Source organism: Lepidochelys olivacea (assembly GCF_965140295.1).
Source record: "Lepidochelys olivacea isolate rLepOli2 genome assembly, chromosome: 6".
Taxonomy (NCBI): domain Eukaryota; kingdom Metazoa; phylum Chordata; order Testudines; family Cheloniidae; genus Lepidochelys; species Lepidochelys olivacea.
In genome coordinates this window covers 98,816,902-98,832,203 of record NC_140416.1, presented here as the reverse complement: position 1 = coordinate 98,832,203, position 15,302 = coordinate 98,816,902, and the positions used below count along the sequence as shown (strand labels likewise).

General features: G+C 45.5%; 1 protein-coding gene across 2 annotated transcripts in view; it reads left to right on the top strand.

Annotated features, from left to right (window-relative positions):
* Positions 1–5,774: 5,774 nt before the first annotated feature.
* TC2N (tandem C2 domains, nuclear) overlaps positions 5,775–15,302 on the top strand; it is a 44,997-nt gene continuing 35,469 nt past the window's right edge. The window contains exon 1 of one of the 2 annotated variants that reach the window (XM_084631256.1): positions 5,775–5,900. The gene's annotated coding sequence lies outside the window, so the exon portion shown is untranslated. Of the gene's footprint in view, positions 5,901–5,929; positions 6,543–15,302 lie in introns of those variants that run through there. The other variant, XM_084631255.1, reaches the window with a different exon arrangement.

Below are 15,302 nucleotides of genomic sequence, written 5' to 3'. Positions count from 1 at the left end.
AAATATGGGGAACAATTGTAACCTTACTATTGAACAGAGTCCAACTGTACTATGATCTGCACTGAAATAAAGACAACGACAAAGACATCTCAGGTTTCAAAACTTTCCTCCTGTGAGCTGTAGACGACAACCTCCTACTTGGTTCTCCTTTCCCCTTGCATAGTGGTTGCAAATTGTAGAACAGGTCGCACAGTCATGTGGTGCATAATTTGGTTTATAATATAATATCAGAATGAGAAACTATTTTAACTATACTGATTAAAATGATAAAGGTGGTATGCCCACTATTATTGACTGTTTGTATTACTATAGTGCCTAGGAGCCCTAGAGGTGGACTAGGACCCCACTGTGATTCTTAGACGTAGTGTACTAGGTCTTAAAGTCAGAGACCCACTGCCTGGCACATTCTCATAGACTTAAGATGCCTTGAAAAGGTCCTGCGATGTCATGGACTTTGTTGTCCACAATATGCTGATGGTATCTAGTTCTATCTCCTTGTCAGTAGATATGACAATGGCATCACAAAGCCTGCACAAGGTCAGTACCCAGATGAAGAGCAGCTGGGTTGTACTGAATCCAAAGAAGACTTAAATGATACTGTTAAGCAGTGCCAGAACTATGGCACTGACCTCTCCATCAGCCTATCCTCTGTTAATCAAGATGGTATGACATCTCATGATCTTCCTGGTTTCATCACTAATCCTGGATGCCCAGGCAGAAACAATGGCAAGAAATGCCTTCTTCCACCTCCTTCTTGCCAAGAAACTGCACCTGTTCCTCTCAGATGATTATCTCCCTCCAGTGACCCATACATTTGTCATTCTCTAGGGCTGAAGATGGAGCCAAGATGGAAACTCCAGCTTACACAGAACCCAGTGTCCAGCCTTGAGAACAAATCACATTACTGTCCCACATGCCCCGCCCTCCACATCCCATCCAGTTCCTGGTCAATGCCAATTTGAGGGCTTGACGAAGGCCCAGCTACCTCAGAGACAACCCTGCCATTTACAACACATCAGTACAGCTGAATAGTGTATTAGATTTATGTTCCAGAAGCATTGCAGTATTGAATATCTGGCTGCCATTACAAACAGTAACTAGAGTTCTCAATGAGAAATGTCAGGAAAGTATTAAATTAAATATATACTTGAAAAAAGGAAACTCAAATGTAATAGCCCCTGGTTGAATTATGACAGCTCTATATAATGAAGGGTGTGACCCACAACCTGTGTCTGGGGGAGAAAAGGTTTAAACTCTCAATGAGCAGAGAAGGCAAGCCAGGTGTCTGTTCAACTGCAAAGTTTGCACTGGGGTGGAAAAGGCACCCTTTGCTGTGTGTCCCTGCAGAGCCCTAGTTTTAAATCCTGAAAGCTGGACAAGGAATAGATGCTGATGGTTGTCAGCTGACTATGCCAGAATATACAGGAGAGTAGTTGGTTTAACACTGATCATCAGTACAAGAACTTAATTATCTCCTGGAGCTGAAATATTTCAGACACATTAGCCCTTCAGACACTGTGTTTTAATATGGCTAAATATAAATGTATACAAAGAATGTAGGTCATACTTACAGAATGGGAGATGCTATCCTAGGAAGCAGTGTCTCAGAGATTTGGGACTCATGGCAGACATGAACATGAGATTCTAGTGAGATGATGTAGCCAAAAGGGCTAATGCCAACTTGCATAAACAGAGGAAATCTTGAGTAAGTAGAGAAGTTATTTTACCTCAGTATTTGGTATTGCTGTGACCACTGCTGGAATACAGTGTCCAGTTCTGGTGTCGTCAGTTCAATAAGGATGTTGATAAATTGGAGATGGCTCAGAGAAGACACTTGAGAATTATTAAAGGATTAGAAAACATGGCTTACAGTGATAGATTCAAGGACCTCAATCTATTGATCGTAACAAAGAAAGTTCAGAGGTGACTTGACCACAGTGTATAAGTACGCAGGTGATAAGTACTCCAGTACGCAGATGATTGTGCTGTAGTTGCACACTCAAAGGAGGATCTTCAAACAGCCCTTAATGGCTTCTCTGGGGCTTACAAATGCCTAGGGCTAGCTCTGAACATCAGCAAAACAAAAGTTCTCCACAAGCCAATCCCCAGTCAATCATCAGACTCAGCAGGGAAGATCTATATCGACAAAGAAGATCTGAAAAATGTAGAATACTTTGCCTATCTTGGCAGCTATCTCTCACAGAGGGCAGATATAAACAGAATTCGCTGTGCCAGCCTTGCCTTTAGAAGACTGTCTCACAGGGTGTTCAACAATCACTTCATCAGAATTTGTACTAAACTTTTAGTTTATAAAGCGGTGGTAATCCCAACTTTCCTCTACAGCTGTGAAACTTGGGTAACCTACAGAAAACACCCGAAAAACCTGGAATGCCAGCACCAGCATTTTTTTCTGAAGATCCGCAACATCAAGTGGGAGGATCATTACACAAATGTCAGTGACCTCACAGATGCCAACATCTTCAGTGTTGAGGCCCTGATTATCCAGCACCAGCTGAGGTGGAGCGGGCACTGTGTGCACATGCCTGATGTACGCTTACCAAAACAACTGCTGTATGCCCAACTCACTAAAGGAAAAAGGAAATGAGGAGGCCAAAAGAAACGCTTTAAAGACACCTTCAAGGTAAACATCAAGAGGTGTCAAGTATTAGGGGGTAGCCATGTTAGTCTGTATCCACAAAAACAACAAGGACTCTGGTGGCACCTTAAAGACTGAAAGATTTATTTGGGCATAAGCTTTCACGGGCTAGAACCCACTTCATCGGATGCATGGAGTAAAAATTATAGATCCAGGCATTATTATACTGACACATGAAGAGAAGGGAGTTACCTCACAAGTGGAGAACCAGTGCTGATGGGGCCAATTCGATCAGGGTGGATGTAGTCCACTCCTAATAATAGATGAGGAGGTGCCAATTCCAGGAGAGGCAAAGCTGCTTTTGTAATGAGCCAGCCACTCCCAGTCCCTATTCAGACCCAAATTAAAGGTGTTAAATTTGCAAATGAATTTTAGTTCTGCTGTTTCTCTTTGAAGTCTGTTTCTGAAGTTTGTTTTGTTCAAGTATAGCTACTTTTAAATCTGTTATAGAATGTTCAGGAAGATTGAAGTGTTCTCTGGCTTTTGTATGTTACCATTTCGATGTCTGATTTGTGTCCATTTATTCTTTTACGTAGGGACTGTCCGGTTTGGCCAATGTACATGGCAGAGGGGCACTGCTGGCACATGATGGCATATATAACATTAGTAGATGTGCTGGTGAATGAGCCTCTGATGGTGCGGCTGATGTGGTTGGGTCCTCTGATGATGTCGCTAGAGTAGATATGGGGACAGAGTAGGCAACAAGGTTTGCTACAGGGATTGGTTCCTGGGTTAGTGTTTCTGTGGTGTGGTGTGTAGTTGCTGGTGAGTATTTGCTTCAGGTTGAGGGGCTGTCTGTAAACGAGGACTGGCCTGCCTCCCAAGGTCTGTGAGAGTGCGGGATTGTTTTCCAGGATAGGTTGTAGATTGTTGATAATGTGCTGGAGTGGTTTTAGCTGGGGGTTGTACGTGATGGCCAGTGGTGGTCTGTTATTTTCCTTGTTGGGCCTGTCCTGTCGTAAGTGATTTCTGGGTACCTGTCTCGCTCTGTCAATCTATTTCCTCACTTCCCCAAGTTGGTATTGTAGTTTTAAGAATGCTTGATAAAGATCTTGTAGGTGTTTGTCTCTGTCTGAGGGATTGGAACAAATTCGGTTGTAGCTTAGGGCTTGGCTGTAGACAATGGATCATGTGATGTGTCCTGGATGGAAGCTGGAGACATGTAGGTAAGTATAGCGGTCAGTAGGTTTCCGGTATAGGGTAGTGTTTATTTGACCATCACTTATTTGCACTGTAATGCAAATCAAGAGATGTGGCATCAACACCACACCCTGGGAGACAGCAGCCCAGGATAGGGATAACTGGCGAAGACTTGTCAGAGAGGGAATGTCCACTTTTGAGGAAAATTGCCTTGCCCTGGTCGCAGAAATATGCTAGAAAAGAAAGGCAACTGTCATGCAGCAATTGTGGCTCAACCCTATCTTTCAACACCACCTGTAATGACTGCCAACGAGCCCCTGGCTCAAGAATCAGACTCTTCAGTCACCAAAGGACCCATGAAAAATAAAACCTGTGAAAGAGATCATCCCTGACCCTGAGGGATCGTCGATGACAATAAGTACCTACATGAGGAACAATTATCTAATAATAGGCTCTTCAATCTAGCACACAAAGGTATAATGTGAGCCAATGGCTGGAAGTTGAAGTTGAAGCTACAGAAATTCTGACTGGAAAAAAGGAACAAAAAATTTTAACAATCAGAGTAAACAACCATTATAACCACTTATTAAGGGTCATGGTGGAGTCTTCATCACTGACTATTTTAAAATCTAGACTGGATGTTTTTCTAAAAGATCTTCTCTCGAAATTATTTTGGGAAGTTCTCTGGCCTGTATTATACAGGAGGTCAGACTAGATGATTACAGTGGGCCCTTCAGGCCTTGGAGTCTATGAAATCAACTGTTAGTTGTCATGAACAGTAAAATATATATTGTTCAACTCAATTAATTTAAAGTGATGCCTTGAAAGATTTATTTAAAGTAAGCTTCAGACAAACAGATGTTTTAGAAACAGTAGCAAATTACTTTTATGCCTTTAAAATATTGTAGCATATTAACTAGCATGCCCTCTGCTGGAGAGAACAAGGGTTGCTCAGCCATCTGGCAGCAGGCTCTATACTGGTGACAGAGATTAAGAGCCTAGGCTTTTGGAGTAGGAAGAGCTGAGGCTCTGAAATTTCATGTGGCCATGCACATAGCATGGTGACAGAGATGATATTCATAGTTGGTATCAGATCTGTGACAATATGAATTTTAAATATTCTAGGACTGGGGGGAACCTCAAAAGCGCTATACGTCAGGTGCATTTAGTATGATCACTCAAAATTTGGAGATTTTTTTGAACTTTCCAAGCTCCTAGATTCTGCAGAATTGCACTGGAAATCCTGAGTGCCGGGTGTCTCTATTTTCCATTTCTACAGCTGAAAATTCCACAAGTAGAGCCTCTCTCAAGGGATTTTGTCATTTCTGGTTTTGAATCTTGCCAGAACTAGAAGGGAGGAAGGGGAAGTGGGGGGAAAGAGGGGACCTACATAAACACTGAACCTACCTAAATATTTTGGAATCTCACAAAACATTCAACAAGGGACTGAGTCTAGAAATGAGCAAATGTTCCTGGGGAAAATTCTGAGTTACTGCTTCACTGTATAGATTGTGAAGTATTTTATAGACTAGGGGGAGCTTTACAGTACAGGGCCTAGCACAATGGGGAGCTGTTTCCTGACTGGGGCCTCTGGGCATCATAACAATATAAATAATAATTCACTCCGCCCTAAATATTCTCTTCTATAAAGGTTTTATTGCACTCCTCACCATAGTATGTGGGCCCAATCCTGATAATAAGGGCCTAATCCCAGTCCCAGTTCGTTCATTGGGAATGTTGCCATTGACTTCAGTGAGAAACAGAATGGGCACCTATGTGCCACAGTAACGGGGGAAGCCAATTTAATGAAATGGGTGCTGAGTTTTGGCCCTATGAGAAATCCCATGAGCAGCCACACCTGTGAGGAGCTGCGGGGTCCGCCTCGCAGAGGGGAATTTACCAGGAGAACCAGCTCCCTCCTCTCCTAACAAGAGCGATCAATCACTCGCCAAGGGGAACCACTCCACCGAGGGAGGACACCTGAGCTTTACAGCGGGCCGGGACTGCAAGCTTGGAAACTCCCTCGTTGGCAGCCTGGACTTGTGAAGCGTTAGGACCTAGGGGAAAGGCTGCTGCCGCCGGTGTAATGGAAAGCCCTGGGCAGGTAAGGAAGCCAGTGCCTCGGGGAGACAAGCGAAGAAGGCAGAGAGCTGCGCCACCAGGATCGCTTTCAGGGGTAGACAGGCGGGGAGCGGCTGAGCCCAGCCCCAGCCGTGGTACGGGAGCAGGCGGGGGAAGCCCTGGCAATAAAAGCTTCAGAGCCAGCTGTGTACAGGAGGGTCGGGGAGAGGCTGAAGCTGGGAGGGAACCGCACTGAGCCTGCAGGTAGCTGGGGCAAGGTCCAGGAGCGGGGTGCCGGGGTAGGAGCCAGCTGTGCAGAGGAGGCTGGGGGAGAAATGCTGGGCACTGAGGGCTCGAGCCAGCTGTGCGCAGGGGCAGTGAGGGAGAGACACTAGGCGGCGAGGGCTCGAGCCAGCGGCGTGCCGGGGAGACTGGAGGGGGAGCGGCGTGGGGAGGGCAGGTGCAAGCGCCGTCCGCTCTGCAGCATGGCGAGGGAGCCCGGCACCCAGCTGCCAAGTGCCCTGCCCGCCCAGAGGAAGCTCCGCAGCGGTTTTGCCAAGCCCCGGCCCCTGTGAGGAGGGGAGAAGTTGGCGGCGAGTCTCGCACAGTAGTCAGCCCCCAGCCTCTGCCTAGCCCCGCCGGGAGGAGGATGAGGAGCCGCCCTGCCCGGGGGGAGACTGCCGAGGTAAGCAGCCCAGTCCCCGGGACCGCCAGCGGTATCGGCGCGGGGTCAGAACGGGAACCCCAGCAGCTGGCGCCCGGGGGTTTCCCTGCGGGGCAGCCCCTCTCTTTGGGATCTTCGGTGCAGACTCGCCTGACGCGGGGGATCTTGCTGGTCTGTTTGAGGAGGCGCCAAAGTTCTGGGCTCTCCCGCGCTCCGCCTGTCCCAGCCTCGCCGGCCCTTTTAACTCTCAAGGGGATGCGACAACGGGTTAAAGGGTTTTCCTGTTGCACTAAACGTAGCTAAAAAGCGCAGCGGAAGCCCCTAACTGAAACATGACCCCTCTGTAAGGGGCTGGCAGCAGCATGTGCTTGGTTACTTACCCACTCTGAAAACCCGGGCAGAGGTCTTCTGAACATGTGCTCCCTTTCAAACAAACTACTCGGTGTTAGTGAATGAAGTTGCTCTGTCCTTCAAAGGCCTAATAAAGAAACCCACAGGCCCCTGCCAACCTCAACCCCATGTCTTGCATTGTTGCACTCTAACATTAGGGAAAGTTTCCAGGGCCGTATATTGTGACGGTGCCTTCTTTTTGCCAGATGCTGCCAGCCCGCTCTCTTCGGCAAATTGCAGGAGTGAGTTGGCAATGTAGCTACATAACCGATAAAGCACTTATTTTGAAGGAGTGTCAGACAATCCCCACAAGTAAGTGGTGGGCTCTAGAAACAGTTGAGTTGATGTCCCCCCTTAGGTAACCACTAATCTGAAGACTAAAGTTTAGCGTCACAGGTTTCACAAGAACTGCATTATTGTAAACCCACACTGCCACAGCAACCTGCTCTGTAATTCATGCTGTGCCTGGCTATTGCAACAAGTGTTACCTAAGAGTGACTAGGAACAGAGTTAGGAGAAGGTGTTGAAGAAATTCTGATTAGGGCCTTTAACTGTAACCATTTGGTTTGTTGGTATTTAAAAATGTAAATATTAAGAGCTGATTGGGGTGTGAATTGACATATATGTATATAAACCTGATGCACATACAAAATGTAAAATATTAGAGTGCAGATTATCATTCCATGCTGATATATACAAGGCTCCTGTGCAAGTAAAACAAACTAATGCACTGATCCTGCAAACTGTTGTGTATGCTTAACTTTATGTATGAGACTGTTCATGTGTGTAAAGTTAAAGACATGCATAAGTGTTTGCTAGATCAGGGCATTAGTTTTTATAACTTCACTGAATCTTTGTCACTTTTGCTAATGGGATAAAGAGAGTTCCGTGTAATTTCAGCTGGCAAAGTATCAGTTGTAGATATTAGTAATGGCTAACGATCTGCTCATGAGAGGGTCTGAGCACCCACAATTTCCATTGACTTGAGTGGGAAGTCAAATTGAGACAGTGGGACTCTGAAGGGATCCATCTATGTGCAACAGCTTGCAAGATTGGGGCTTTTGTTTTTATTACACCTCAAATCAACATATTCTAAGTTATAATATGCTTTGTCTCTTAACTCTGGTCTATTAAACTCCAAGTATCATTTGTGAATTAGAAGTGGCTTCAAAACATCCTGTTCTAAAGCCAGGCTGTACTTTTGTTAATGCATTCTGTGTGTTTGGGTTACTGGGTGTGTTCAGATACTCTCGTCATTAAAGTAGCACTGTAAGAATAAAGACTGGTTGTAATTAAGCTCATCTTATAACTTTCTTTAAGCATTAGGCATGCTGCCATACTGAAGGCAACACATTTCACTAGTTAAGAATGAAAGGGCAAATATTGTGGCACTGAATCTCCTTTAATTTATACTGGTGTAAATTGGCAGTAACTCCACTGAAGTCAATGGAGTTGTAACAATGAGAGGAGGAGAACTAGGCCCTGGCCTTTCCTCACTAGCAAATCTAGCAACCAATAGTAGAAGTAGTTTGTGTTCAAAGATGTTCATTCCTGCACTCTGGGTTAAACTGACAATAATACTCTTTTAACTTGGACTTTGCTTAATTGAGATGGCACTGTTTATTTCAGTTAATCAGTGGGTCTTGTCTGACCATTAGCAAAACTACTCATTCCCTTCTTTCTTTAGGCTTTTATTTAATTTTGCAACCTAGCTAACTGTATTTAGAGCAAGCAAGCTAGTATATTTCTTCAGATGCCTTAAATCTGGTAAATATCCTCACTCTAATCTTCCTCAGACAAATCCCTAACTCCCCAAACACAGAATTTGGGACCTGTTCCTTTTGAAGTCAAGGGTCAAACTCTCACTGACTTCAAAGAGAGCTTTGTGTTAAATCCTGTTATCCTCCCAGTGAATAATACTACTCGGTTTCCCTGGTAGCCTGATGGTTGCATCAATGGATGATCCCCCTCTTCCTCCAGCCATCTAGATGGTGAGAGAATTGTTAATGATAATGGGGAGGTGTTACAGTTAAAATGTTCTAAATATATTTTACTTGGATAGCAAACACACATCTAAGATTTTAATTGGGACCCTTAGAGAGAACAATCAGCGATTGGGGATACATAATGAACTCTGAATACATTTTATGTAAATATGAGAGGCAGTGGCTTCAAAGTAAGTGTGTGTGTGTGTGGATTCTGAATAAGAATCTGCTTATGGATTTCCCAGAGGTCCTGATCCTGCAAATAGTTAAGCACATTCTTAACTTTACTCATAGGAGTAGTTCCATTGAACTTCCAAGACTTACTCATGTGAATGTAGCGGCAAAGAGTCCTGTGGCACCTTGTAGACTAACAGGCGTACTGGAGCATAAGCTTTCATGGGTGAATACCCACTTTGTTGTCATGTGAATATAGTTAAACGTGAGCATAAATATATGTAGGACTGGAGCCTAAACTAGGAAGAGAGTTAGATCCTGGGTTTGGTTTGAACCTATCAGTATTGCATAATGTCTCCTAGCACATCAGAACATACAGAATTAGCTAGGTCACATCTCTTCTGCTTAGTATGTGTGTTTGTCTGACAGTCATCTTAGCTAGGTGTTACCTTGTCAGTGCTTTATTATTATTATTACTATTTAAAACCCTAAAACCACCCTCACTATAAATGCTGATGCTTATCTTCTCTCTGGATTGCACCCTTGCTTTTGTTCTGAAATTCTGTACTCTAGTGAAAATTGAAAATATTTGACCAGCTCTAGCGAAGAGTTCATTTTCATGAGCTGTCTGTCCATACACCAAAAATATCTTAAGTGTGTCTTACATAGTCTTGGCGCTCAAGAGATCTGGATTCTATTCAATGCTCTGCTTAGTGTGTTTCTTTGAGCAAGTCACAAAGGGACACATTTTCAAAGTTGAGCCCTCAATCTAGCCTAAGACACCGAAGTGATAAGATCTCTTCTGCCTATGGTATTCTCTCCTGGTTATAGTGTTTGTGAATACTTACAAATGACTCCAGTTCTTCAAGTATCAAAGGCATAGCAGAATACCTGATAGTTCTGTTCTCTCGCTACTCTTCTTCCATCTCACGTAAGAAAGAGGAGAGAGACTTCTGGGTGCAAAAACATCTTGGAATCACAATAAATTTTAGAACATGTTAGATAAAGGAAACCTCTTATACTTAAACTAGATTATAAAGTAACTGTTGATGACTAGGATAAATTCAATATTCTTCTGGGTTAAAATGGATGAAGTCTTTCATGTTGGAACTACTGCCACATTTTCACTAAAAGTCACGTTCTTCTTGCAGAAGTTTCATTCTCGGGGTATGTCAACACTACGGAATAAGGTCGAATTTATAGAAGTCGTTTTTTAGAAATCGGTTTTATATATTCGAGTGTGTGTGTCCCCACAGAAAATGCTCTAAGTGCATTAAGTGTATTAACTCGGCGGAGTGCTTCCACAGTACCGAGGCTAGAGTCGACTTCGAGAGCGTTGCACTGTGGGTAGCTATCCCGCAGTCTCCGCTGCCCATTGGAATTCTGGGTTGAGATCCCAATGCCTGATGGGGCTAAAACATTGTCGCGGGTGGTTCTGGGTACATATTGTCAGGCTCCCCTTTCCTCCCTCCCTCCCTCCGTGAAAGCAAGGGCAGACAATCGTTTCATGCCTTTTTTCCTGAGTTACCTGTGCAGACGCCATACCATGGCAAGCATGGAGCCCGCTCAGGTAACCGTCACCGTATGTCTCCTGGGTGCTGGCAGACGCGGTACGGCATTGCTACACAGTAGCAGCAACCCCTTGCCTTCTGGCAGCAGACGGTGCAATACGACTGGTAGCCGTCATCGTCGTGTCCGACGTGCTCCTGGCCACGTCGGCCGGGAGCACTTGGGCAGACGTGGGCTCAGGGACTAAATTTGGAGTGACTTGACCAGGTCATTCTCTTTAGTCCTGCAGTCAGTCCTATTGAACCGTCTTGTATCGCCTGCCTGCTCATCACAGATTGCTAGCAGTCATACTGTACCATCTTCTGCTGGGCAGGCAAGAGATGAGGATGGCTAGCAGTTGTACTGTACCATCTTCTGCCGAGCAGCCATGAGATGTGGATGGCATGCAGTCCTTCTGCACCGTCTGCTGCCAGCCAAAGATGTAAAAGATAGATGGAGTGGATCAAAACAAGAAATAGACCAGATTTGTTTTGTACTCGTTTGCTTCTCCCCCACTCCCCTGTCTAGGGGACTCATTCCTCTAGGTCACACTGTAGTCACTCACAGAGAAGGTGCAGCAAGGTAAATCTAGCCATGTATCAATCAGAGGCCAGGCTAACCTTCTTGTTCCAATAACGACAATAACTTAGGTGCACCATTTCTTATTGGAACCCTCCGTGAAATCCTGCCTGAAATACTCCTTGATGTAAAGCCACCTCCTTTGTTGATTTTAGCTCCATGAAGCCAACCCTGTAAGCCATGTCGTCAGTCGCCCCTCCCTCCGTCAGAGCAACGGCAGACAATCGTTCCGCACCTTTTTTCTGTGCGGACGCCATACCAAGGCAAGCATGGAGGCCGCTCAGCTCACTTTGGCAATTAGGAGCACATTCAACACCACACGCATTATCCAGCAGTATATGGATAATGGCTTCATCGTGTGGACGGGTGCAGGTTTACATCTATTTAACGCTGCTAAATTCGACCTAAAGTCCTAGTGTAGACCAGGGCTTAGAGTCTTCTTTCATTTCCAGCCCCCATCTGAATCCAAATGATCATGCAATCCAACATAATGGTTTCACTCATTTGCATTAACCACCTCCACAACTTATTTTATTATCCTTTCTTGTCCGAATCAGTGAACATATCTCCAGCTCTCAGGAACATTGTTATCAATACAATAATTGCAGTGGTACTTACCTAATGCTGTGTTAGGCACATGGATATAGTACCTCTAACAGCTATTACAGGCCATGGCCGGGGTGTGTGCATTTCAGTACATTTAAAAAAATAGGTTTTAAGCTTTATCATGGGGCCACTTTATAATGTCCTTTCCTTTATATTTGAGCTAATCTTGCATGTGAAGAATTGGCTGAGATTTATGGATATTATGCTTTTGGCCCTTTTTAAACTATATTAATCATCTGCTTACTAGGACTTGGATGATGACTGCATTTAAGAACTGCAGGTGCAAGACTAGAATGCTAACTAAAAAAAGAAAGTGATTTGGACATCAGCAAACAGCTGCTCAACTCATTGGAGACTCCTGTTGCTGCAATGTTTTTCTCCAAGGAGCTTTTTAAAAATGTCTTAGTTTAAGATGCTCTTTCACTTTTTTCAATTAATTTTTGTCTTTCCAAAGCACACTGGCCCAGCATCAGGGGAAGGTTGTCTCCTTTCTTGTGATTATTGAGGTGCAGGGAAGGGGTGTGTGGGTCAAAGCAGAGTTGTCATTTGGGGCCATGTCACAGAAACAACTGCCCATTGTGTTCTCCTGCCAAAGTTTACTTCCCCTTTCTCCAAGGGGTGTCTTTAGAGCAGAGGCAATTGTTCCTACAGCTGCAAAGGTTCAAACGCACACCTGCTCAACTTTATTTTTCTTCAGGGAAGTAGCCAGCAGCAATTGCAGTTTTACTTTGTGCCTTACTTCTATGTTGGTGGTCTGTTCCTGGGCTCTGTGCACAGATGTATTGGTTTGGGGTGGGCCAGGGGTGAAAGTAAGTTAGAGGATTTACAGGTATGCCAGAGTCCTGAGAAGGGGGTGTGGCCTTAACCAGAAGAGGCAGGGCCTTAAATCCCTGGGCCCTTTAAATCTTGATTTTAAAGGGCCAGGGCTCCAGCTGCGGTAGTGGCGGCTGGGAGCCTGGGGCCCTTTAAATCATCCCTGAGCTACCAGCTGCAGAGGCGGCTGGGAACCCCGGGGCTCGGCAGCAATTTAAAGGGCTCAGGGCTCCAGCTGCAGCTACTGTAGTGGAGCCCCAGGCCCTTTAAATCACTGAGGAGCCCTGGGGGCTCCCGGCTGCCACCGCTACCCCAGGGCTCTGAGCTCTGGCAGAGCTTTAAAGGGCCTGGGGCTCCGCTGTGGTGGTGGCTGCCTGAGCCCTTTAAATCCCCACCGCAGCCCCACTGCTGCTACCCCAGGGCTTTAAATTGCCGTCTGGGAAAGCTGGTCCCGGTACAGCGCACCAGCTCTTACCGGTATGCCGTACTGGCTTACTTTCACTTCTGGGGTGGGCTGGTGAGGTGTTTTGTCTGCCTTCCTCAGTATCTGAGCTCTCTGCCTGATGATGCAGTTGCTGAAGCTAGATTACACAAGTGTTCATCCTGCAGAGTGCCTGGAGGGAGACGTGTATGTAGATCTTCTTTAGAAGGGTGGAGACATCTGAACAAGTTACTGTTGGCCAAGCACGGCAGTCGGGAGATGTTGGCTATTCTGCTAGAGGCAAAGCCCCATTCGCAGGCCTCTATGGTAGTTCAGCCATACCTCTATCCCTCCCTCAGCACAGGAGCCAGTGAAATGAGTATTGGAACCACAGTGAGCCATATTTCTGTTATCAACAAACCAGCTTCCTTTGGGGCTTGTCTGCACATGGATGTTACATCAGAGTAACTGTAGTTTGTTTGCTTCACAGTGCCTTGTGTCCAACACAACTCTTCTTTAAAAAAAAAAAAAATTCTTTGGCGTCTTAGGCTGCAGCAAATAATCCCTCTTGGAATAGGAGTAACTACGTTCGCATTGAGTTTATTCACTTTAAGGTACATGTGGTCCCTTTCCTAACTATTCCACTGCTGTCAGTCTTCCCAATGCTATCCCACGCTGCCCTGCATCACACCTAAATCAGCCTGCCCGTGTACCTTCCACTGCTCCAAGGTCTTCTTAATTGGGTGTCATCTCTCTGTTTAAATGTTAGTGTAATGCCACCAGACCCCAGTCATCGGCAGGCAGGATCGAATGGGGGACCTCTGGAGCTTAGTGCATGAGCCTCTACTGAATAAGCTGAGAGCCACCTGGCTGTTAGCTAAGGCTGTAGAGCAGACTCATTTTATTTCTCTCCTTTTTCTCTCTCTCTCATCTGTCCCATCTTGTGGCACTGAGAACACCACACCCAGGAGGTGTATGGGTTACCTTAGCACTTAGCTAGGTGTGCCCCTTATGGATACCAGATAGTGGTGAGTTCACACATCCACTCATATAGCAGCTGTGCTCCCCCGCCTCTGCTTGCATGTAGACCTTTGCAAAGCTCTTGGAATTAACTGCCAAATTTGGAGAGCTGCATGCTCCGTCCCATCTGGAGAAGTCACCAGAATGCAGACATCTGCCAGCTGCTTTCTGAGCAAATGAAGATGAGGGGATGTTCCTGGAGGTGGGGCCAGTGCTGACTCAAAGCCCAGGAGCACTGGCTCAAGGCAAAGGACCAGAACAGGACCTCTAGTAATGCTCCCACTCCTGCCCATAACATTCATACCTGGACTGCATTTTTTTGAAGGGATACCACTCGCACCACACAAAAATGATGCGATGGAACACTTTCCAGAAAGCAACCAAAATCCACAGAAGGTGCTTTTGACTGCCCTGGGATCCAAGTAGGAGGGGTTTTGGGTTTTTTTTTGGTTTTTTTTCTGGGCAGGCAAGAACTGTATGACCCAGCAGATTCAGAGGTTACACAGGAACCCCATGCAGTGGAACATAGCTCTACCAGCAGCCAGCCTGAAAATGCTGAAAAGAGGAGCTGTAGCAGTCAATATTATGGGCTGTATTACAAAACAATCTTTTCTGGGTACCAGCTGTCCTCCACCATGTTCGATGGAGCTAGGAGGCTCTCTCCAGCCGCTTTGCATTTTAACCCCCACCCCAACTATGCTCAAAATGGCATCTACACCAGAGAATCAACGCTATCAAATCCCACAACCACTGGCCACACTTTTGCCACCTGCAAGCCCCCTTCCTGAGCTGCTTGCTGTTGTGGACCCCCTCTCACCACTCAAGATGTCAGCACTATGGTGATTAAAAATCAAATGCTTTGCATGGCAGATAGTCAGAGAAATGGCAGTAGAAAAAGTAGCTTGACTCAAAGTTCTATAAATGCCCTCAGCTTTTAGTTAACTTGAGATTTTGAGAAATTCCCCCAACCAGCCTTCAAAGATATTTCAGAATACATTTTTAAGCCACAAGGCATTCATTCCTGGCTATCTGGAACTCTTGGGTTCAGAAGAATTACTGCAGTTTTATTTATTTTGCAGTGCACCTTATGCTGAGGGGAGAGTGTCATAAAGAAAATTTAAGACGCGGACAGTGCTTTCTTGGTGCACACAAATTACATGGAAGGATAGAGAGATTGGATGGTCCAATAGTTAGGGCCCTAAGGATTTGAGACACACTAATTTGAGTTCCCTGCCCCACCACAGA